General features: G+C 40.5%; 1 protein-coding gene across 4 annotated transcripts in view; it reads right to left on the bottom strand.

The window, feature by feature from the left end:
• SORBS2 (sorbin and SH3 domain containing 2) overlaps nucleotides 1–22,377 on the bottom strand; it is a 221,197-nt gene that overhangs the window by 172,984 nt on the left and 25,836 nt on the right. For 3 of the 4 annotated variants that reach the window (XM_049632546.1, XM_049632549.1, XM_049632543.1), the window contains exon 2: nucleotides 9,640–9,779. The gene's annotated coding sequence lies outside the window, so the exon portion shown is untranslated. Of the gene's footprint in view, nucleotides 1–9,639; nucleotides 9,780–10,147; nucleotides 10,393–22,377 lie in introns of those variants that run through there. The other variant, XM_049632545.1, reaches the window with a different exon arrangement.

Raw genomic sequence — 22,377 nt, 5'->3', positions numbered from 1 at the left:
TTTCCTTGATAAAAAGGAAAATTTCAATGATTCAACTTCATGTCAGAAATATTGATTTTTATAATAAACAATTTATAAACAGTTGTTTACATTGTTACACGAAGTTAACATGTTAAACTTTACGTTATATGTGAATAACTTTTATTTCAAATTATAAAAGCAATTTATAGTTTATTTAAAATTTTAGTTAAATAAATTAAATAGAAATGTAAAATACTTTATATTCCCAATTATAAAATGATTTTTATAGCAAATAATTTGATTTCTTCTTTAAATTCCATGACTAAGAGCTGACACTCTATAAGCTATCTTACTTCTCCCAAAAGTAAGCATTTTTATTGCCCTGCACAGAGTCAAGGATAATGACAACTTCCTACTTGAGAATGTGGCCTGGATCTCTTAGTTTGACATTTAACACCCCTCTTGAATTAGCACAAAACTTTATTTATCACCAACACTGTCCTGCTGAATCTTTCAGTATAGCCTCACTGTTCTGGTCTATTCACAGATGTGCACGTGAAGGTCGGTCAGATGCCAGGCCATACCTTCTACAACGTGGCTCTGCTGGGACCACAGGATAGGGTTGCTAATCTAACCGCATGTTTAGATAGCCGTATTTGCATTTGGATAATTTTCCACTTTTAACCATGGTCTTTAGTCTCAGTATATTAACCATTTTTAAAAGAGTGAATGCTTTCAGAATAAACAAGATAAATGTAGAATAGAAAATATTTTTGATCTTAGATCAAAAGTATATTTCTTAGCTGTATTGGGTTGTACGTTCATGAAATCCACTTATAAGGTACCCGTATGTAACTTTTCGACATTCTTGGGTGTTTTTAACAGTAAGAATTTGTTCTAAAAGTTGAGTGCTGCAAAATGGTTTTAAAATGTTTAAATGGTCAGTTCAAACAAGCACAAAACTTGTAGTTGGAGCTAAATTCAAAACCGACCAAATTTCTTAGGTTTGCAAAATTGAATGAGAGAAGTACCACTGAGCTGAATGCATGTCAAGAGCAATGGCTCCACTAGAATTAAACCAATTCAAAGTTGTCCTGGAACCAGGATATGCAACGAGTCAAAGTCCTCAAAGTGCAATGCTTTAAAAACACATGCTGGACGTGTGGTTTTCCATTAAACTAAATTCAGTTTCTTTTTTTCAAGCCAAAAGTTAGATTTAGAACAAGAGATTAATGTTTCCATACTATGCTTCCTAATACCGAATTGACCTTCTGTAAGAGAACTCAGTATTTTCCTTAAACCGTGTCAAGTTGCTAAACCTTATTTCTTTTTCCTGCCTGTATCTTGTGTCTATCAGCCTAGTTATAGCCTTTTGGTCATTATGCTAGTGGCACATTCATGGCTTTCTCTGTAACCTTCAGATTTGCTTTTGTTTGCTTATGTTTTTTTTCTCAGTGAAGTACAGAAAGTTAAAACTTGTTATAATTCAGAAATATCTCCTTCATTGCTTGGGCTAGCCATTTTCTTATTATTCTTTGGCTATTATTTCTAACCTGTTCTATACCTTTGTATTGTATAACTGGGTAGAATGGAACACTTTAAAAATCTCGACATGAAAGCCAATCTACCATTTGCTATTTGCTAGGGACATAAAAAGGATGATGCGGCAGCTTATCTGGGTGTCTGTGTCCTCATGTGTACATTGGGGAACATAATGCCTGCATGACCAACCCCATGGTAAGAGTAATAGCGCCCTAGGTTAAATAGACAACCAAGAAAATCAAAGTAATTATTGAATATGAAATAGCTATGCATTTGGTGAAACAATCAACATACAACCTATTATCTCTGATAATACTGAATGGTAAATTAAATTACAGGTGCAGTTATTTTGTGGACAGACTTTTAGTTTCTAGGGCAAAGGCTAGTTGAAGAGGGCAGTAGGGAACAGTCCTGACGGCTCATGCTCCACACCAGCTGGTCTCCTTTTCTTGTTTCTACTTCTGTCAGATGTTCTTATCTATGTAAGGAAGAAACAACTGATTTCTGCCTTTCAATAGTACATTTAAGACTTAAAGACAACATCTAAGACTTTCAGTCTCCCACCAAAACTAACAACAAAGAACAAATTTGGTCATATTGAATTAAATTTGTTTCGAAATCACAGAAAGGTGGGCAGCATGTGTCCTGCTACTCTGAAAAAAATCAAGAAAGGCTATCCTTACGTACATACCAAGATACTATCAGCTACAGACTGAGAGTGCATATACAAAAAGAAAATTTTTTTCCAGTGAAAAAGTAAGTGACTGATAATGTCACATTCAAGAATTAAAATAGAGGGGCGCCTGGGTGGCTCAGTCGGTTGGGCGTCCCACTTCGGCTCAGGTCATGATCTCGTGGTTTGTGAGTTCGAGCCCCACGCTGGGCTCTGTGCGGACGGCTCAGAGCCTGGAACCTGCTCCAGATTCTGTGTCTCCCCCTCTCTCTGCCCCTCCCCTGCTCATGCTTTGTCTCTCAATAATAAAATTAAAATAGAGGTTCTGGTTTTGGTTTCTAGTATCATTTTTTAAATAAAAGGAACCATGGCTCGTTGAAGAAATGGCTGATTCTAGGACTGGGAACAGGGAATCTATAAAATGAGCCTGAAGTATCTTGCAGTACCAGGGGGAAAATCCTCACAAGGAGCCTAGTGAAAGAGAGGCCAATGGCTACAGCTGGAACCATTTGCACAACGCAGTTTGAGCCACTACTTTACTTAAGTAGTATTGGATTATAATGCAAAGTGTAAAATATATATACATGTGCTCATACTGATACAAATGATTGAATTTAAATAAATTGGGGGAGAATAGACAATCTCTCCTGAAGAATTCCAAATAGTTTATGTAAATACTCCATCAAGAGGAGGGGTATAACTCTCTACTTCTTAAGCGTGTGCTGCTCGAAGTGACTGCCTCTGGAAGAGTACAGTAAGGAAAGGGGAGGAAAGATTCATGTTACAGTGGAGAAACCTGATGGATACTCCCTCAGCCAGGTGATCAAGGTCAACATCAACAGCAATACCTCATGCTGATAGTATGTGCACTTGATGTGACGTGATGGGAATGGCACCTTACCTTTGTGATCTTCCTTCCAAAACCCCATAACCCCAGTCTAATCGTGAGAAAAAACTGGACAACTTCCAATAGGAAGATATTCTACAAGATACCTGACCAGTACTCCTCAAAACTATCAAGGCCAGCAAAAACAAGGAAAGGCTAATAAATCGTCAGAGCCAAGAGGACATGACTAAGAAAACATGACTGAAATAACATAATATTCCAGATGGGATCCTGGAAGACAAGAAGGACATTAGGTATAAACTAGGGAAGTATGAATAAAGTATGGACTTTAGCTAATAACATATCAGTACTGTCCATTAATTGTAACAAAGTTACCATATTCATGTCAGCGGTTAATAGTAGCAGAAAGTTGGTGGGGGGTGTATGGGGACTCTGGCCCTATCTTCACAATTTTTCTCTAAATTTAAAATTGTTCTAAAATAAAAAGTTTGATTTAAAAAATGGATATTTTGGGGTGCCTGGGTGGCTCAGTCGGTTGTGAATGTCTGACTTGATTTCGGCTCAGGTCATGATCTCACGCTTCATGAGTTCAAGCCCCATGTCGGGCTCCCTGCTGACAAGGCAGAGTCAGCTTGGGATTCTCTTTCTTCCCTTCTCCCTCTGATCTTCCCCCGCTTTTTTTCCTCTCTCCAAAATAAATAAATAAACATTGAAAAAATGGATATTGTTTTGACCTGAAAGGCGTCCCTCGTATCTACTTAATTTTTATCCTGGTATGAACTATTCAACAGTACCTAAACACAGCTCTACCGGTGGCACGCATGCAGTGTTCTTCTAACTCAGGTGGCCGTGGGCTAGCCTTGTAGTGTGTGTGAATCTCATAGACCCCACAGCTAACTCCCTTGGATTTTTTTCCTCCTCCAACAACTCAAAAATGGCAAAATTTGCAGGGAAGACCTTTGTTTCTCCTGGAAGAAGAAAAGGGGAAATAAGAGAAGAGCCAGGTGAAAAGAAAGTTGAACCAAGAAACTTAGGAAGGCCTTCTTCCCAAGTACAGAGGGAAGGGGGTCTCCTTCTCCTCCCACCTCTGTCCTAACTCTAGCCCGTGGCCCGAGTGGGCTGTTCTTCCTAATGGGTATACGAGAGACTTAGAGTGTCACTGGGGTCTCCTACTTCATGATTCCCCAGGATAAAGCCCAGGATGAGAGTGGTAAGGAGACCTCACCATCTCCTGACACAGTTTCTGCCCACAACTTTTTGACAGTCCATCTTGGATAGATAGGAGAAGATAGGTAGATAGAAGATAGATAGGAGAGGAGATGATAGATAGATAGATAGATAGATAGATAGGAGAATTAATAATTATAATACTAAAATTATATTTTTTATATAATTATTATTATTATAGTATTGTAGTATTATAATTATTAGTATTATAATTATTAAAGGATTATTTAAAATACTTATTTCAGAGAAACTTATAATACCCAAATAACAAATAAATATTTAGTTAGAAAAGGCTGACTTTCCTAGAAATGATTGTTTTATCTGGTTTGGGTAAATAATCCTCTTCGGCCCTATCTGGGCAGGGACCCTGTTGTGTCATCATGGTCTGATCATGGTATCTGTCACTGATAACTATCACCTACACTAATTTTTTTTAAGAAAAATAATGCAATACTATAAATATGGGCTATAATAATATACCCTTAGAGAATGGATAAGTACTATGTGGACTCCATTTTTCTGACAATAAAGTAAGCCCAAGAGAAGATTTTTAAGTGACTGATTTTTGCGTTCCTAAATGACTAGTGAAGTCATTCTTGAAAAACGGTCTTTTTTGTGATTTAAAGAAACATTTGCATATGCACAAATTTGAAGTTTATTTTCAGCCTTTTTAAAAATTTTATTTAAATCCAAGTTAGTCAACATATACTGTAATAATGGTTTCAGGAGTAGAACCCAGTGATTCATCACTTACACATAACACCCAGTGCTCATCACAAGTGCCCTCCTCAATGCCCATCACCCATTTAGCTCATCCCCCCCCCCCCCAGCAACCCTCAGTTTGTTCTCTGTATTTAAGAGTCTTTCATGGTTTTCCTCCCTCTCTGTTTTTATCTTATTTTCCCTTCCCTTATGTTCATCTATTTTGTATCTTAAATTCCACATATGAGTTAAATCATATGACATTTGTCTTTCCCTGACTTACTTCGCTTACCATAATACATTCTAGTTCCATTCACATTGTTGCAAATGGCAAGATTTCATTCTTTTTGATGGCTGGCTAATATTCCATTATATATGTGTGTGTGTGCGTGTGTGTGTGTATGTGTGTGCATACACATACACATACATATATAATGGAATATTAGCCAGCCATCAAAAAGAATGAAATCTTGCCATTTGCAACAGTGTGAATGGAACTAGAATGTATTATATGTATGTGAATGGAACAAGAATGTATATATATATATGTATGTATATATATATATATATACACACACACACATACACACACACACACATACACACCCCCCCCCCCCCCCACAATACATATCAATCACTTCTTTATCCATTCATCAGTTCATCAGTTGATGGGCATTTGTCAGCCTGGTATTTTTAACTTTTCCCTCTTTATGTATTATTATGGAGGATAGTTTTCAAAATATCAGAGTCTTGGAGCAACGATGTGTTTAGGGAGAACCCCCCTGGTAGAGTGGCCCTCAATTTTTTTCTCTTATTTCCTCTAGCACCTTCATTTGTGCATCTTTCTTTCATCTATTGTATTAGTTTTGGGATAACAAAATCAGATATAGTACATTATGAATAAGTCAGTGTTATAATGTAGCTCTTACACAGGAGACCTTTGTTACTGTCAGCTTTGCAAAGGCCTTATTTAGTACGGGATCAGGTAGTCATTTTGTACATCGCCTGCAAAAATGCAAACTATATCTTTGACAAGCCTATTTTAAGAATAAGATGATAAAATTTTCAAAGTGTATTTTGATGGCAATTTAATCTTATAATAAATAAGTAAATAAAAAATAATAAACAAATGACTGTAAATCTCACTACATTTAGTCAAACTAAATCTTTAGTGAGGTTACAAATTTATTTTGAGGAAAATGCCTCAAATGAGTTCAGAAACCCTCCAGCTAATAAAAAGACATTATCAAATCTGAGTTCTCTGGCTGTCTTAGCACCTTTAGTGGTCATAGTAGCATTAAGATCTTTCTGAAACTGACTCATGCAAGTTCATCTCTAGCTATGTAGGTCTCCTAACTGGTCATGTTTCTATTAGAGATTATTTACCCTTTCTGAAATCCTAGTGATCAGAATGTAATCCTTGGTATCTTTAATGAGAAAAATAATATGTCCCCTTCCCCCCAATTCAGTGTTCAGCCAATACGTATTTATGTGATCAACAAAAGAAAGGAATGCTTTCAGATCCTGGGCTTGATTATTTTTTGTTTCAGATGTGACAGATTTGCTGAGCAAAGCTCACAAGTCCCCTCTTCCTCTCTACCCACCACTACCCCTACTTAGAACACATAAACACACACACACACACACACACACACACACACACACACACCTTCAAAACCCTGCACCATCTGACTGTTAATACACACATCAGCTCTAGGTCACCCAGCTTTTCTGAAGGAAATTGAGTCTGCTGAGTACTCCTTTATTCTCGGTATACATTACATTACAAGTAATAGTACTGAACTTTTCAATGCTTACAATGTTCCCTAGGAGTGTATCGGTTGAGCAGGTGAAAAAAAAAATCTGGAAGTTTATTATTTTTCCACCAATATATTTGACACCACCTTTGGAGGGGGAACAAAAGGCATACTGTCAAGCGGATAGACCTGGACAAAATGTTACTGTTTGTTCCTCATGAGCACAGAGGTATATTTAAGCAAAGAAAGACATTCCATGACTCTCCTGGGACTTCCTTCCTTCAGCTGAATTACACCAACATGTTCACACCACTGTGGTTCAGACTGCGTTGGAATTTGAAACGCAGACTTCTATTTGCCAATGTTTAAATACCACAGCTATAAAAATTCATATTAAGATTGAACCTGGCCTTAAAATATCACCGAACAAATGAGAGTTTATTGGGGAAAATGTGTGTACACGTGAAATTACAGTAGAAGATATGAAAATAATGGATGTCCTTGTTTGACAGATTCTATACTCACACAATAAAGCCTCAAAGTCGCCAGAAGTCACCAGTTTGGGATTGTGTTTCAAGTCCAGGCCCACTGACATTCATGAAACTTTTGGTAAAACACGGGCCAAGTTTCGAGCAAGCCTGGGTAGAATACTTCTTTCATGTGGAACCTGTGTGAAACTCAGTGGCTTTGGCTAGCTTTCACCTTGAGTTTCACATTCAAACAATCCCAAGTTTCAGAGTAAAATTAAGGGGTGAAGGGAAGTAAAGAGGCAAACAAACAGAAAACCGCTCAACAAGAACAAAACAGAAAAAAATGAATTGCCGGAGAATGAAATGGCTGTCTGTCATCTTCCAAATGGCTTCATCTTGGTGCCACTGGACTCTGCCACTAAACTTACGTTGCCTTCAGCCTATATCTGCGCTCATCAATGCCAAATCAAGGCTTCCTGGTACTCCGGGGGAGAAAATGCTAGACCCTCAAAGGCCCTAGGAAGCAGTGAAGCACGTGCTCAAAGTAACTGGAGGGTTTAAAATTTGTATGCAGAAATGTGATGATGAAGAGACTCCTTAAAATGCAGATTTGAAAGGAAAAAGCTAGCAATTACATGTCCAACTTTTGGAAATAAAAACCAGAGGGCGCATCTCTAGGTTTTCCTACTAAACTCAAACTCTAGAGCTTATCTTGCCTCTATTCCTAACCTAAAGGGACCTCCTAACCCATAGCATCCTCTGTAGCTACAGCCCTTGTAGCTACTTGTCCTGTGGCCACTTGCTTTCCTTCCCGGCAAGGTGCAGGGCACAGAGAGCAGACTGTGTTCGCTGTAAGGAGCCACTTCCTTGGCTGGGACTGAAGCAGTCTCCTGACAGGATTAGGCTCGTTCTACTCCTAACCTGAACACAACACACGGGGACCCTGTGCCGGGGAACGTCAAGCTCAGTACCTAGCAGAGGACTTTGGAAACACCCTCTGCTTGGGCTAGGGAAGCAAAGGCTAACAGAGCAATGTAATTAACACACGAGTTTTCTTCAAAGTAAAGAGAACATTTAAAAGCCTACTGCATGGCGAGAAACTGTTCCACTTGGCCAATTCTAAGAAATTCATTAAAAAAAATTCTCATCCCTCATTTAGCAGATGTTTCACTCACATAGCAGACTTTTGGCTACAAAGCGTTTTGCTTTCTTTCTGTTTTTTTCCCCTAGTTTTCCTTCTTAAAAAATTTCTTTCTTTTAAGTTTTTGTCTTTGTATTGTTTAAAAGTTACCCAGAAGATCAGTGTGTTTAAAATGCATGTTTTCTTTTGCCATGTGGTCTGAGATACCAAATAAACTTCTTTGGAGACAAGAATCTAAATTCCAAGGATTTCAGTGTCCATGTTGAAAAAGCAACATTAGGCCCCAAGGCACATTGTAATTTTGAGGCAACAGGGCAACTCAAGGGAGGGGTTGATAGAATCAGGTTGTATGCACTGTCCTTTGCTGCTTTCACACGTCTGCTCAGAGGGGGGCAGAGAGTTGTCCTAAAGTCTGTATGGTGAGAGGTGAAAGACCTTCCCATAAAACAGTCTTTTCCTTTGAGTTGGGAGTTCCTATACAAGTAAAACCTCAGACATCATCAGTAAGGAAAACCAAAGCCACATAGATTATTGAAAGGAAATGGTATAAAAGCATTGAGGAAAAAAAAAGTCGTTTTACTGAACACAGTAAATACCCACAATCAAAGTTAACTGCTGTGTTTGAAGTTAAAGTCCACAGATCAAAGTACTTTGCAAAATGTCAAGCATGAGCATAAGGAGGGCGAGGGGAGAGGCACAGAAGACTTTCCAGAATACTGTACTGTCCCGTTACAGAAACCTGCTAGTCAAAGACCTTTAGCTAGGTAAAGCATTTGCAAAACCAGGTCACCTGAACTGTGGCAGGAACATAAAAATTTAAAAAAATGAAACAAAAAAAAAACCGCTTCCACATTAGCAAGGAACAAAGCAGTGATCCAAGAACAAAATAAAATAGAGCTATCTCATTCTCCTTAAAGACTAATTACTGACATTTTCTTGGCTCAGGTGGTTGCAGCTTTTTCCTTTTCTTTTTCCATGCCCTTAGAAAGTTAAAAATAAGTAAACAGTCTAAACAACAAAATTACGATGTCTGGACCCTCTCACTGCTGGCAGTCAGGTTAATTGGAGTTCTGATGTAGCTCAGTCACAGGCCAGTATGTATCACAGGTCAACGTGACAGAGAGCTTTGAGCAAAGTTTAAAAGTACAGCCACAGAAATGTCCAGATGCCATTGCTGTATTCCGGAACACCACATTTACCTGCAAATCGTGCACAGCCGCCCCATAACTTCACTATAAATGAGTTATGTCAAAGACGATCGTCAGACACATATCAGAAACCAATGAAATAATTCCAGAAGGAAAAAAAAAAAATCTTACCTACAGGCAGCTGGGCTCAACAGTTGCTCTAAACAGAGGAAGTAGGAGTCAGTGGCCTTTTACATGTAGAGATTGTTTATTTAGCCCTTTTTAAAAGGTCTTGAACTCCAGAGGTTTAAGATTAAGTCCAATCCAAGTGTCTGAAGGAAAAAAAGGCAAGAGAGACGGCAAATAAGAGAGGGAAAGAATCCCAGCTGCTGGGTGGTGCCACTGTTCTGAGAGCATTTGAGCTATTTTCAGCATTAACAGCAGCCGGAGTTGTCTGCAAAGGGATGAAAAAGCCTTCCCTGAGTCGCCACCTCCCTCCCCCTTTCCCCACGTGGTGGGGGGGGGGGGGGAGCATGAACCAGGAAACCCACGACAACGTGGTTCGCTGTACAAATACTCATTTACATTTTGAGGAAAACTGCCAGCACTGTTGAAAACGACAACAGCAGAAACAACTTGACTGAAATCTTAAAGACACACGGTGCCGTGCCGCAATCCTCAAGTTTTCCGAATGACTTACCTGATGTGTTGAAAAGAAGGTGTCCTCTTTGTGCCTTATTGAGAGGGAAGATGTTTCTTCTGCTGATTACTCGCTTCTGGGGGTCTTAAAAAATATTTTAGATCTCTCCGAGGAATGTCTGTTGTCACCCTATCCTTTTTAAGACTGAACACAAATGGTTTATTTCTCGCACGCACCTAAATTTCCAGTTTCGTCAACTGTGCTATTTTTGAAGGCTACTGGGTTAAGCTGTTGACATTTCTTATCTGTTGGCAGCGACTGGGGACCATTCAGTGACATGATGCAGACAGACACGGATCCCTTGCTTGTGCTTCCAAAGGAGTAATTCGGATTGGGTCACCAACAACGAGCAGCAGACTTGGGGCTTTCACTTTATTTCTAGAATTATAAATTAAGATCTAGGAGTGCTGTTCATTCATTCAGCAATTTATGCGGCCGGTACTTGGGAGCCTCCTGTGTGTCATACATTGTGAGAATAACAAGAGTGAGTGAAATAAACAGGGTCCTTGCCTCAGAAGGCTCACAGCACACCGAGGCAGCAAGAATAAAGAATACAGAGCATTTCTTACAATCTCTTGGTCACATGAGGAGACTTCAAACCATGGCCACGGGAGATCGGGATTTCTCTCGACTGGGACTGCAGGAAGATGCTATGGGTGGCCATCAGACCAACTTCTGGCTTCTGTGGCTTTACTGTGCCTTTGACAGCACCCCTAAGAAGGAAAATCTGTGACTTCCTACCCCAAAACACACTTAGGTATTTTCTTAAAAACCTGTATTCCGCGTCTGTGAAATCCCTGCCTTCTCTCTCTACTCCTGTAACCTAGAGAATGCTTAGGCAGGGAGAAAGTACTGCTAAGAAGGGGTGGGAGAAGAGTCCCTGATCCTTAGTCCAGTGTGAAAACCACCCGGATGTATTTGATAATGGATGTTATGAAGGTGGGTTGCTAGAGGCTCAGATCAAGTCCAACTGTGTCTTTACAGTTAAAGAAAGACACTGGACCTGATGATAGAAAATACTGAAGATTATGCATGATACATAAAAAAAAAAAAAAAAAAAACAGTTACATGACTGCTATTTCAAGTCTTGTGATAAAATAGTGAAATCCTTCAGCTACCCTACACCATAAAACTATACGGATGGGGCGCCTGGGGGCTCAGTCGGTTAAGTGTCCGATTTCAGCTCAGGTCATGATCTTGAGGTCTGGGTGTGTGAGTTCGAGCTCCGCATCAGGCCCTGTGCCAACAACTCAGAGCATGGAGCCTGCTTCGGATTCTGTCTGTCTGTCTGTCTGTCTCTCTCTCTCTCTGCCTCTCTCTGTCTCTCTGCCTCTCCCCTGCTCATGCTCTGTCTCTCTCAAAATTAAATAAACATTAAAAAAATTAAAAAACTACACAGACATCTAAATGAAAAAAAAAAGAACTATAACTTAAGTTTGAAATATCTAATCAAATTTAAAAAAAATTTTTTTATTTTAAAAATACATAGCAGAATTTTAAAAATCTAGAATCATGTATTTTTCTGTTCATTTATTTTAAATGGTCACATTTTACTAGGTCACCAATACCTGCCAGTTTCAAAAAGGGTACTTTACTTGGCAAAACAAGAGATGGGAATTTTGGCAAATTGGAGCCTCAGATAGAAATTCTTTTTTTTTTTTCTAAATTTTCTTTTGATGTTTTTTAAAATTTATTTATTTTTGAGACAGAGAGAGACAGAGCATGAACGGGGGGCGGGGGGGGCAGAGAGAGAGGGAGACACAGAATGGGAAGCAGGCTCCAGACTCTGAGCCATCAGCCCAGAGCCCGACGCAGGGCTCAAAGTCACGGACCGAGAGATCATGACCCAAGCCGAAGTCGGACGCTTAACCGACTGAGCCACCCAGGCGCCCCTAGAAATTCTTTTTAATTGTTTTTCCTTTTTCCTCTGTATAGTTTATAATGAAAAGAAAAATACGTGTGAAAATGGGCTGTTTTTGCAACACTATGGAAGTTAACAAAAGGAAGACCACCAAGGCAGCCATTGGAATTTGGTTAAATTCCAAACCTCCTGCTTTCCACACGAACACTGAGAGAAGCCCATTGCCTCACGTTTAACTATTACTAGAGTCGTTTTATGTCACAGTCTCCTCTTAAACGGACAGGTTCTGACCCTGCTAGCTGCTTGCATTCAGGATGAGCCCTGTCTTGCGTCATGACTCATCAAGGTCCCGCCATTCCCCAGAGATCCCAACTGTCCAAACAGCCAGGCAGATCAACACCTTTCAGCAGATTTGCTGGCACAGAAGAGTGCAAGTTGGACTTCTGGCACATTTTTAAAAATCAGAAGATAGCATATTGGGTCTTTTCTACTCGCCCCACCGCCATGACTTTTACAAGTGACTGATGTCTTAGCAACTGTTCTCATAGTACTAATCTTCATGATTTTATCATATTTTTTTTCTCTCTTTCATTTTGGTTTTTATACACAAAGTGATTTAAAACAATTGCGGACGCTTATATGGGAGTGGGCTTCCTATATTGGTGCAACAACAGATAATGGCTTTGGCATAACCCCTCCTGTGTATAAAATGGGGATGATAATACTACCAATCCACAGGGTTGTGGTAGGGCTTATATAATCACATAAAATGCTTAACCGAGTAATGCCTGACACATAGCCAGCACTCAATAAAAATTAATACTATTATCACTGTTCTAAGTCTAGAGCTTGGCTGTCCAATATGGTGGATACATGGGCTATTGAGCATTTAACATGTGACTAGTCAAAACTGAGATGTCGTATAATTGCAAAATGCACACTGAATTTTGAAGACTTACTATAAAAAAAGAATGTAAACTCATGTTTTATATTGATTATATATTGAACTGTGAGTACCTCAGACATCCTAGGTTAAGGAAACTGTTAAAATGAATTTTACCTGTTTAATTGTGTTTTTTTTTTTAATGTGGCAACTAGAAAAATTTAAATTATATATGCGGCTTTCGTTGTTGCACACTGCCATCTAGGCCAGTGGTGCTCAAACTGTAGCAAGCATCAGAGTGACCTGGAAGGCTTGTCAAAGCCTTTGCCGGATCCCATCCCCAGTTTCTGATTTAGTAGTAGGTCTGGGGCGAGGTCTGGAATTTTGCATCTCTAACAAGTCCCCAAGTGATTCTTTTTTCTAAAAAAAAAAAAAAAAAAATTTATTTGAGAGAGAGAGAGCGTGCACCAGAGAGCAGGTGCATGTGCATGCATGGGTGAGGGGCAGAGAGAGAGATGGAGAGAGAGATTCCCAAGCAGTCTCTATGCTCAGCAGAGAGCCAGATGCGGGGCTCGATCCCATGGCTGTGAGATCACAACCTGAGATCAAGAGTTGGACACTCAACCGACTGAGCCATCCAGGCGCCTTCCCAAATGATTCTTAACCACACTTTGAGAACCACTGGTCTGGGGCCTTGCTACTTAAAGAGTAGTCCATGGACAACATCAAAGTCAACACTTGGAATTTTGTAGGAAATGTGAAAACTCAGACCCCACCCATACCTACTGAACCAGCACCTCCATTTTTACAACATCCTCAGGTTATATGTGTGCACATTGAGATTTGCGAGACATTAATATGTGTAGTGACTCTCATTCCTGGGTATATGTGAGGCTTATCTGGAAAATTTTGAAAATATCAGTACACTGGACCCATCTCTAGAGAGTTTGCTTTCACTAATCCGATCGAAACCCAGCATATCTGAAAAGCTCCCCCACGTAATTCTAACATAAAAGCAAGCACTGAGAGCTTGGTGGGCAGTGGGGCCCTCTGACCAGAGGCAGAAGGAGCAGGACCCAGAAACCGGACATGTTCTGGAAGGGCAGTGAGGGGCAGACGCCTCGGGACTGTCAGATGCTGGGAGAATAAGACTCGAACAGACTGGAGTTGGTGGAAGCCACACGGTAGAGTTGGGTGGGTGTTGCAGCCAGCACGGGGAGACTGGAAGGAGGTGTTCCTGGCTTCTGCAAGTCTGACAGAAGCCCCCAGCTGCCCCAGGGTTGGAGTTGGAGGGAAGACTGGATAAAGAAGAGCACAGCCTTGGTCTCAGAGGAACCAGACCACCAGACCAAGTGTTGTCTGAGCAGAGATGCAGGCTCAGAAAATAAGATGACCTGGTTAGAAAAAAACCTGGCGTAAGTCATGAGTGGGACCAGCTGCCATGTTGACCGAATTTCTCAAACTCTCTATAAGGACAGGATCGGTTTCAGAGGCTGGGTCTGGAATAATCTTTCAGAGATGAGGAGGGGGGAAATGGATAGAAGTGTTGAAAATCAGTTTAGTTGTACATTTCTTTCTCTCCTTCCATTGTGTGCAATAAAAGTTGAGACTCTTCTGAGCCAAGTGGTGGTCAAATTAAAACCAACGCATGCTAGGACATAGTTGACATAGATCAAACTGTCCCAGAGGATATCTGTATCTCAAAAGAGGATCTCGGTAAGTTAAGTAACTCTCTATTGATAGAACTGGGAGGAAGACAGGTTCTGGAGTAGAGAAACCTTCTGTTATCCTGCAGCACACCTTTGTTCCACCTTTAAGTAAGCGAGCACCGTATTTGGAACAATCTCCCCAGTTTGCCAGATGACTCCTCGCTTTTCAGGTGGGCTCAGAGCATTGCATGTTCCAGAGGGCTTGAGAAAAGGGCACTCCTCACTGGAACAGAGAAGGTGGGCCCACAGTGATCGTATTTAAAATCCTAATTCTGGGGCGCCTGGGTGGCTCAGTCAGTTAAGCGGCCGACTTCGGCTCAGGTCACGATCTCGCGGTCCGTGAGTTCGAGCCCCGCGTCGGGCTCTGTGCTGACTGCTCAGAGCCTGGAGCCTGTTTCGGATTCTGTGTCTCCCTCTCTCTCTGACCCTCCCCCGTTCATGCTCGCTCTCTCTCTGTCTCAAAAATAAATAAACGTTAAAAAAAAAAATAAAAAAAAAAAAATCCTAATTCTGTGGGCAGAGACCGTCTGTAGGTTCCCTTCTCACTTTATTATTTGGTTGTTTCAGAAGACATTAAACATGTGTAATGCTTAAGAACAGAGAGTCTGGAGCCAGTGGGTCTGGATTTGGATAGCGGTCCTGCCGTTTTTCTGTGACCATGGGCCTGTTCCTTCACCTCCCATTGCTTCAGTTTCCTTCCCTACCATGGGGCCTCGTGGGGTTGTTATGAGGATTAAAGGAGTTGTCTGAAAAGAATGTGGAAACGTCTGGCACGTGGTAAATGCTATCATTGACCTAACAATGAAAATAGAGTAAAGTAACTGCAGGCTGCCATGTATGGTCAAATCCAGTCACTTTTTTTAGGTACCAAAATGATTTCCAGGGACTTTTATGGGTGTGATTTCTCGAGTGCATGGGTTTTGAAGGCTTCTTTGAGCGTTGTTTAAATTTTTTTCCCAAGAGAACTCAGAATTCTCGATTGATTCCTCATCACTTCCTATTATTTGTGAGGATCTCAGTAGGAAGGAAGTGAATGTAGTTTTCCCATGAATGTTGTTTTCTAGGCTACATTTTTTTCTCCCTGAAGTCCTTTGAAAAATAAGTTGCACTCTCCATGTTGGAAGGCTTCCCTGGCCCGTGTCAGTTGAGTAGCGTTGTCTAATATTCCAGGAGAACAACGTATCATTCTCCCGGTCAGATATTTCAGTGCTTAGGGAGAGGCAGCAAGACTGCCTGAAACACCGGCATGAGTTTCAAAGATGTATTGAAGCGGCAGAGTCTCATACTACAGAGACCCTAGAAATCAGGTAATGCTGATGGATGGGAGGGGTGGACCCCAGAGTCAGGCACGTTGGGTGCAAAATGAGCGCTAGATGAAGTGAAATAACATCTTTGGTGCTTAGCTGCTTCAACCACCCGAGACAAAGCGAAGCATATTCGGTACAAATGGTGACGTGTGGCGGCATCTTGTGCTTAGGAAGTGTCAGCCCGGTGATCTGTGGGAACCTGAGTCTGTTGAGTGCTGAACAGGGAATACATGCACTGATGAGGAAAGCCCAAGAGCTTGAGTGATTTTGGACCAGTCACACGCACCCTCCACACTTGTGCCCTGAAACGCAGGCACAAGGATTGGGCAAGAAGCCCCTTCTTGACTCCAGCATCTGTGCTTTTGCTTTTGGCCGTGTGTGGATCACGTTTGGCAAGCCCCATCTTACTCTCCACCTGCAGATGTAGTTATTCGAAAGTTGTCAAAACGCATGTCCAATTATTTCTACTACCTGGTTTGCCAAAGTGAAGCAAATGTTTTCTTAGGAGATGGTGTGCCATCCTGCGTGTGCCATTATGCAATCTGGGGCCGGAGTTTCCCAAATAAGGTGAAAATCTTAAGGAATGGTTAGAGAACCACCATCAAATGCAGGAGAGTATATAGAAAAGACATCTTAAAACGTGTTAAAGCTCAGCTTTCTGGTTAAACCCTTGTCGGTCTTACATGTGCTGTTTGAATCCCACGTATAGTTAAAAAGTACCTCTGCTGTTTTTCTAACCATAACTCTTCTTGACATTTACGTTCTATTGAAATGGAGGCATACGCAACAGTTGCTAAATGTGGTATAAACGTCTTCAAGATAAGCCTTCTTAAGGTGGTCTATTTAAGGCTCTGCACCATCTTCTTAGATTTCCGCCCACCTCTCCCTACCTACCTTGTAGCCCCATTGCTTCTAGCCTGTCTGGTCTTTCAGTTCCTAGAATGGACCACACTTAGGGCTGTCGCATGCACTATTCTCTGTCACCGGAATGCCTTCCCTGCTCAGCAGTTAATGCTGTGCGTCCTTCAGGCAAAGTGCCCCTTCCTCAGGAAGGCTTCCCTGATCCACCCAAGGTCCTGTGTTTTCACTCTTGAACAATCAATCATATTCTTTGTTTCCTTGAGTGTCAGACTTGGTCGTGTTTGTTCGTGTGATGCACTAATGCATTTCTCCTCCATTAGCCTGGAAGTTCCTGTTTCCCCTTCATATTGCATTTCCTCCACGTTTATTGCATTTGTGCCTGGCACAAAGTAAGTGCTTAATGCGTATTTGTTGAATAAATAAATGATTAAGCAGTTCTCCAGAAGGCATTAAGCAACACATGATGACAGTTTTGTTACAGATTTATCAGAACTTGTGAAATACAAAGTGTCTTATCCTGCAAAAAGCAAAAAACTGTGTCTTCTAATTAAGTAGCTATTTCCAGCCAAGAGGATTCTCTGAAATATATTGCTTTGTAGTTATATTTTTGGTTTAAAAGCTTTCTCAAGAGGCAAATGTCACTTGTTTTAACCTTCAGGCTGTAATATATTCTATTATCATAATAATTTACATAAAATCTTCTAACATAGGTTTGAAATAAAGCAAGTTACTGCACTCATACATCATATCTCCAGACCTTTCTCAGAACCATGTAATAATACTTGTTGTAGGGTGTATTATTAATTATAATCGCTCAGTTGAGGTCCCCGCTGTAAAGCGGTTAGGGTTGTTGAGAGAGTTACGTATTTCCTAGATGGTTCCTAGATAGTTATACCACCTGACTCTCTGCGAGCCATTTCTGATATTGTTTATTAGTTTCTGAGTAGACAGAAGAGAAACACCATATCAACAACGCAATGCCGTCAGGCCATTGTGATTCCTATGGCATGAAGCGCTTTCTCATGTCCGTATTGTCCCTTAGTTATAAACGTACAATGAATTACTTGTCACTGACGAGTAGCTGGGAGATTTACAGTCTTGTTCTCTGGCAAAGGGCAAGGTGATGTCAACAGGAAAGGAAAGGAGAACTTTATGTGGCTTGGGCTACATAGCAGGAGTTGGAGGCTGGAGGCTGGAGGCTGGTATTTGCCATGTTGTCTTAGACGAGGCTGTGAGACCCTCTCTTCTACCTTGGGCAGAGGGATATTTGCTATAAATAAGAATGTCTGAAGATGAAAAGTATCTTTTCTGAGTGATTCAAAGAATGAATTAACCCAATAATCCATGGCACATTTCCATCATTGCCATGACCATAAAATTTAATTTTACAAGAATAATCACACACATAAATAATACACGGAATGTTAGAAAGCGTCCTTGCAAGTCACAGAGATGACGGTTAAGTAAAGAGCAACAGGGAACGGTTGACCAGCATTCAAAGGCTAGAAGGAACTATAGATTCATTATATCAAGCGTATAAGAGAAATGACCTCCAAAATGAATGCAAGTCGGGGATGGGAAACTTCAGAGACTGGAAATGCTAATATTTTTTGTGTCGTCCGCCCTCTGAGCCAGAAGTTCCTACCTCTTTGTGCAATCTGTTTGTGTGTCCGGGTGGGTTGCAGATGTTGCTGCAATATTGATCCCTCCAGTTGTCAGGTGGCCCGGGGAAGCTGGGGCTCCCAGACCCTCACCTCTCGCTCTTAGCAACCTCATTTGTTTACCTCGGCGTGACTACACATACTCTCCCTTCCAAGCATGCTGGCTAGAGAGAGGTTTGGGAGAGCATACTCCAACCAGCAAGGTCAACCTACTAAAAACAGCAACAATAGTCTTATTCACAAAAGGAAGCACGAGAAATAAGATGGTATGGGAGGGGTCTGTCAGAAATGTCAAGAAATGAGTAATGATAGCTCAATTTTCCAAAAAAAGAAAGGGAGTGTGGGAGAATACATCCAGACTTTCGGGATCTGGAGCTAGATCTGGACGGGCCTCCAGGAGAGGGCCCAGCTGCCAGCAGCAGTGGATGTTTTGTGTTCAGACACGGGGTGGGGTTGGACCTCCGAGTCAAAGCCAACACCTTTTGCCTTCTGGCAAGTGCCCTTCTTTTTTACAGCAAGTGTTTCTTTAAGCATCCTTTTCAACTGAAGTTTCTCTCTGATACATTTCGTTTTGATAATCGAGTCACGATTTCCATCCTTATTCCTCTCTCAAATAAATGAATTATGTTCCACAGTTGTGGCAGACAATGCTTTCTACCTACTGAGAATCCACTTTTGCCCTCATCTTTACGGTAGAATCCTGCTAATACGCCAATTTCAAAACTTACCTTCCTAGATTTGTTTTCTTTTTTTTTTTTTTTTACCTTCCCAAATTTTCTTGCCGTCTGTTCTGGCCAATAAGATGTAGGGAAGACCCATCACATACACAATAACAGCAGAGAACCTCCTGAGAAGAAGGGTTCTTTGCCCTTTTTGCCTTTTAAATGTTTATTTATTTTTGAGAGAGTGCAAGTGGGGGAGGGGCAGAGAGAGAAGGGGGACAGAGGATCCAAAGAGGCAGGGCTTGAGCTCACAAACCACGAGATTGTGACCTGAGCTGAAGTGGATACTCGACCAACTGAGCCACTCAGGAGCCCTTGCCCTTTAACCAAGATCTGCTCCTCTTAGCCGACAGAAATGCCAATACCTTTCTGGGAGGCACATGCTAAGGGTGGGGTGACAGAGTCGAACCCACACTGGACTTCTCGTTGTTTGAGGTAAACCAACCTCTCACTTGGTGAAATGGTCGTCTTGAGATAATCTCTTACTTGGAGGTTGAAAACGTACTTGACACAAGCAATTAAGAAGTGGTTTATTATATCAGGCGGGCTGAAAGATAGCAGTAGGCTGTATAGTTTCCAAAGTTTTGAAAGAACCTTCTGGAATCAACAATAAGCCCCCACAACAGTGTAGCATTCAGTTTTCTAGCCTCTTATCACTTCCAAATGGAGTGAAAATTGCTCTGACAAACAGAGCCTATGTGTTTAAAGCCCTGAGCGCTGCATCATTTAAATATTTTTGGTTCTAAATATAGTAACATAGTTGATGCTATTTTCCAAAACTAACATTAAATGATCAGTGATGTCAAGAGAACTAAGAACATAGTAATACTCTGCAGGAAATACAAAACAGGAACCCATTGTTTATCCTGTTCTCAGTGTACATGGCCACAGCATTGTTCCGAAAACTTTGAACTTCTGCGTAGCCTACCCAGCCTTTAAAATCTAAATTGAATGATGAAATTTGTCCTTGTTACAAAAAAAAACAGAATGTTGAAAAGATCCTCAAGACTGGTAATGTATTGAGTTTGAATATTAAATTATCCTTTAAGATTTCTACTTATAATTTTTTTTTAAATGGTGAATGCTATCAGTCTTAATTGAGAGGAAGTGATGTCGGATCAGGAAGCCAATAATTTTCCAGTTTTAAAAACACTAAAGATACACATGAAATGAAGAAGCTATTTTAAGTGTTCTTGTCTTATGGCTTCTGATTAAATACCCTAAATTGAAGAAATGGCTATAAATCATAATATATTCAGTTTTATAACAGGCGGTCATGTATAAATATTTTGTCTTTCTCTCAATATTTGCCAAGAGTAGCATGGTTGAGAACAAGGTTCTGGAGGCTGTCTGCCAACCATAAAAATCTGACTACTTTCAGATTTCTTCCAACAGTGCGGCTACTGGAATTTCCTTGTCTCGTTGATGAAATGCGAACCGTAGCAGTATTTGACTCATGTGATTATTATGAGGAGGAATGGGCTAATATATGGAAATCCCTTAAAACAATGCCTGGTACACAAGAAGCACTCATTAGTGTTAGTTGTGCTGTTACCATCATTATCTCAATGAGGCACAACCCATAAAGTTAAATCATGGGCTTTGAGCATAAAGAGTCTTTAGCTAATTTTCTGGTTCTGTCCCTTATCAGCTCCTTGAGTTGGGCATGATCTCTGTGTCTCAGTTCCCTCATCTGAAAAGTGGGGATATCATTAATTACCCTTGAGCATATTAAGAGGAGTAAGAAGGTAACGCATGGAAGCCACGACGGCACACAGTAATTGTTAGTAATTTTAAAAAATCAGATAAAAAAAGATCTTCACAAACGTGCAATTAATCTTCACAAATACATGTACTTTGCTGATGGGGAAAATGAAAGCGATCAGACATACCTAGATATTGAATATAATTTCCTTATATAGCTTATTTCAGATAGCTCACATTATGACTTTTACAGGGTTCCCCCCCCCCCATTTTGATTTTAAACAAGAATTCATGGAGTTGTTCAATAACTGGATTAAGAAAATTCCCATCTCTGCTCATGACGTTATCTATAATTGACATAATGGCCTCCTTAAAGCAATAACATTAGCACCATCTTATTTGGTGAGTGGAAGAAGGTTGAAGAGGAAAGATACTGGCATTAAAAAGAAGCAGAGAATTGACTTTTAAAGGCCCTGTAAGAGTCTATCATAACCTCACAGACGGGAGAGGCAGAGTTATAATCTTATGTATCTTTGTTACAAACACCTATATCCATTGACTGCGCTTATAATGAATGATAATTGAGGTATAAGCATCCCTGTATTACAGCAATTATTACATTGTAAAAAAGAAAAAAAAAAAAGAATCAAATCTTTGGAATCATGCAGAGCTGACCTCCAGGCTTACTTTCCTCAGTGGCAATGCCTATCACTTTGGGCAAGTCAATCTGTCTGAACCTTGATTTTCTTGTGTAATAAAATGCACACAACACCACCTACTTCTTTAGAACACTTTCGAGAGGATGAAATGAGACCGTGAAAATCAGTTACTTAGTTAACAGCCTGTTGCAGAACAGGGTTTAATATAGTTCATATAGGTTTGATACTTCGTTGTTGCTGTTGACTGGTCTTTTTCTTACTCGTAGGCTCCTTGGGAACAGGATTCCCTCTGAAAACATAAGTACAGCCAGTTCCTAGAACAGTGTCTGGTCACTGGAATGAACTGAGTGTGTATGTGTGTGTATCAGATGAGCCAAGACAGGGATACTGAGCGGGAAAACATGGAAACAACCACAGAAATGCATAGAAGGCTTCACTTGTTTAAGTGGAAATAGCTGAGAGAGACAGGCATTGACAAATTGAACTGATGTTCTGGAGAGTAGATTTAAGTAAAAAGTAAGTCAAGGACAACATTATCCTCACACAACATATTTCGAAGGGAAGGACAAGCTGTAAGGGATAGAGAAATGTTCTCAGTGGTGATCATTATGGCACCTGAGGGGATTATAACTAGCATCTTTAAATGGGGCTATTTCTATATATTACCTGTGTTTTCTTCCTTTGTACAAAGATGGTAATGACTTTAGATCCGTGATTTTTGTGAACTGTGCCTGATTCTTTCTTTAATTCACAGGAGTTTTTATATAAAACTCAAATCTGCTAATTGCTCTCTGAACCCCTCCTGCATCCCACATTCTCTCTTTCTTATACTAGGTATCTTCACCCTGGTGGCTCATTGGTTT

The sequence above is a fragment of the Panthera uncia genome, chromosome B1 (genome assembly GCF_023721935.1).
Source record: "Panthera uncia isolate 11264 chromosome B1, Puncia_PCG_1.0, whole genome shotgun sequence".
Lineage (NCBI taxonomy): Eukaryota > Metazoa > Chordata > Mammalia > Carnivora > Felidae > Panthera > Panthera uncia.
The sequence above is the reverse complement of the archived record's forward strand: the minus strand, read 5'-3'. Positions and strand labels throughout refer to the sequence as shown.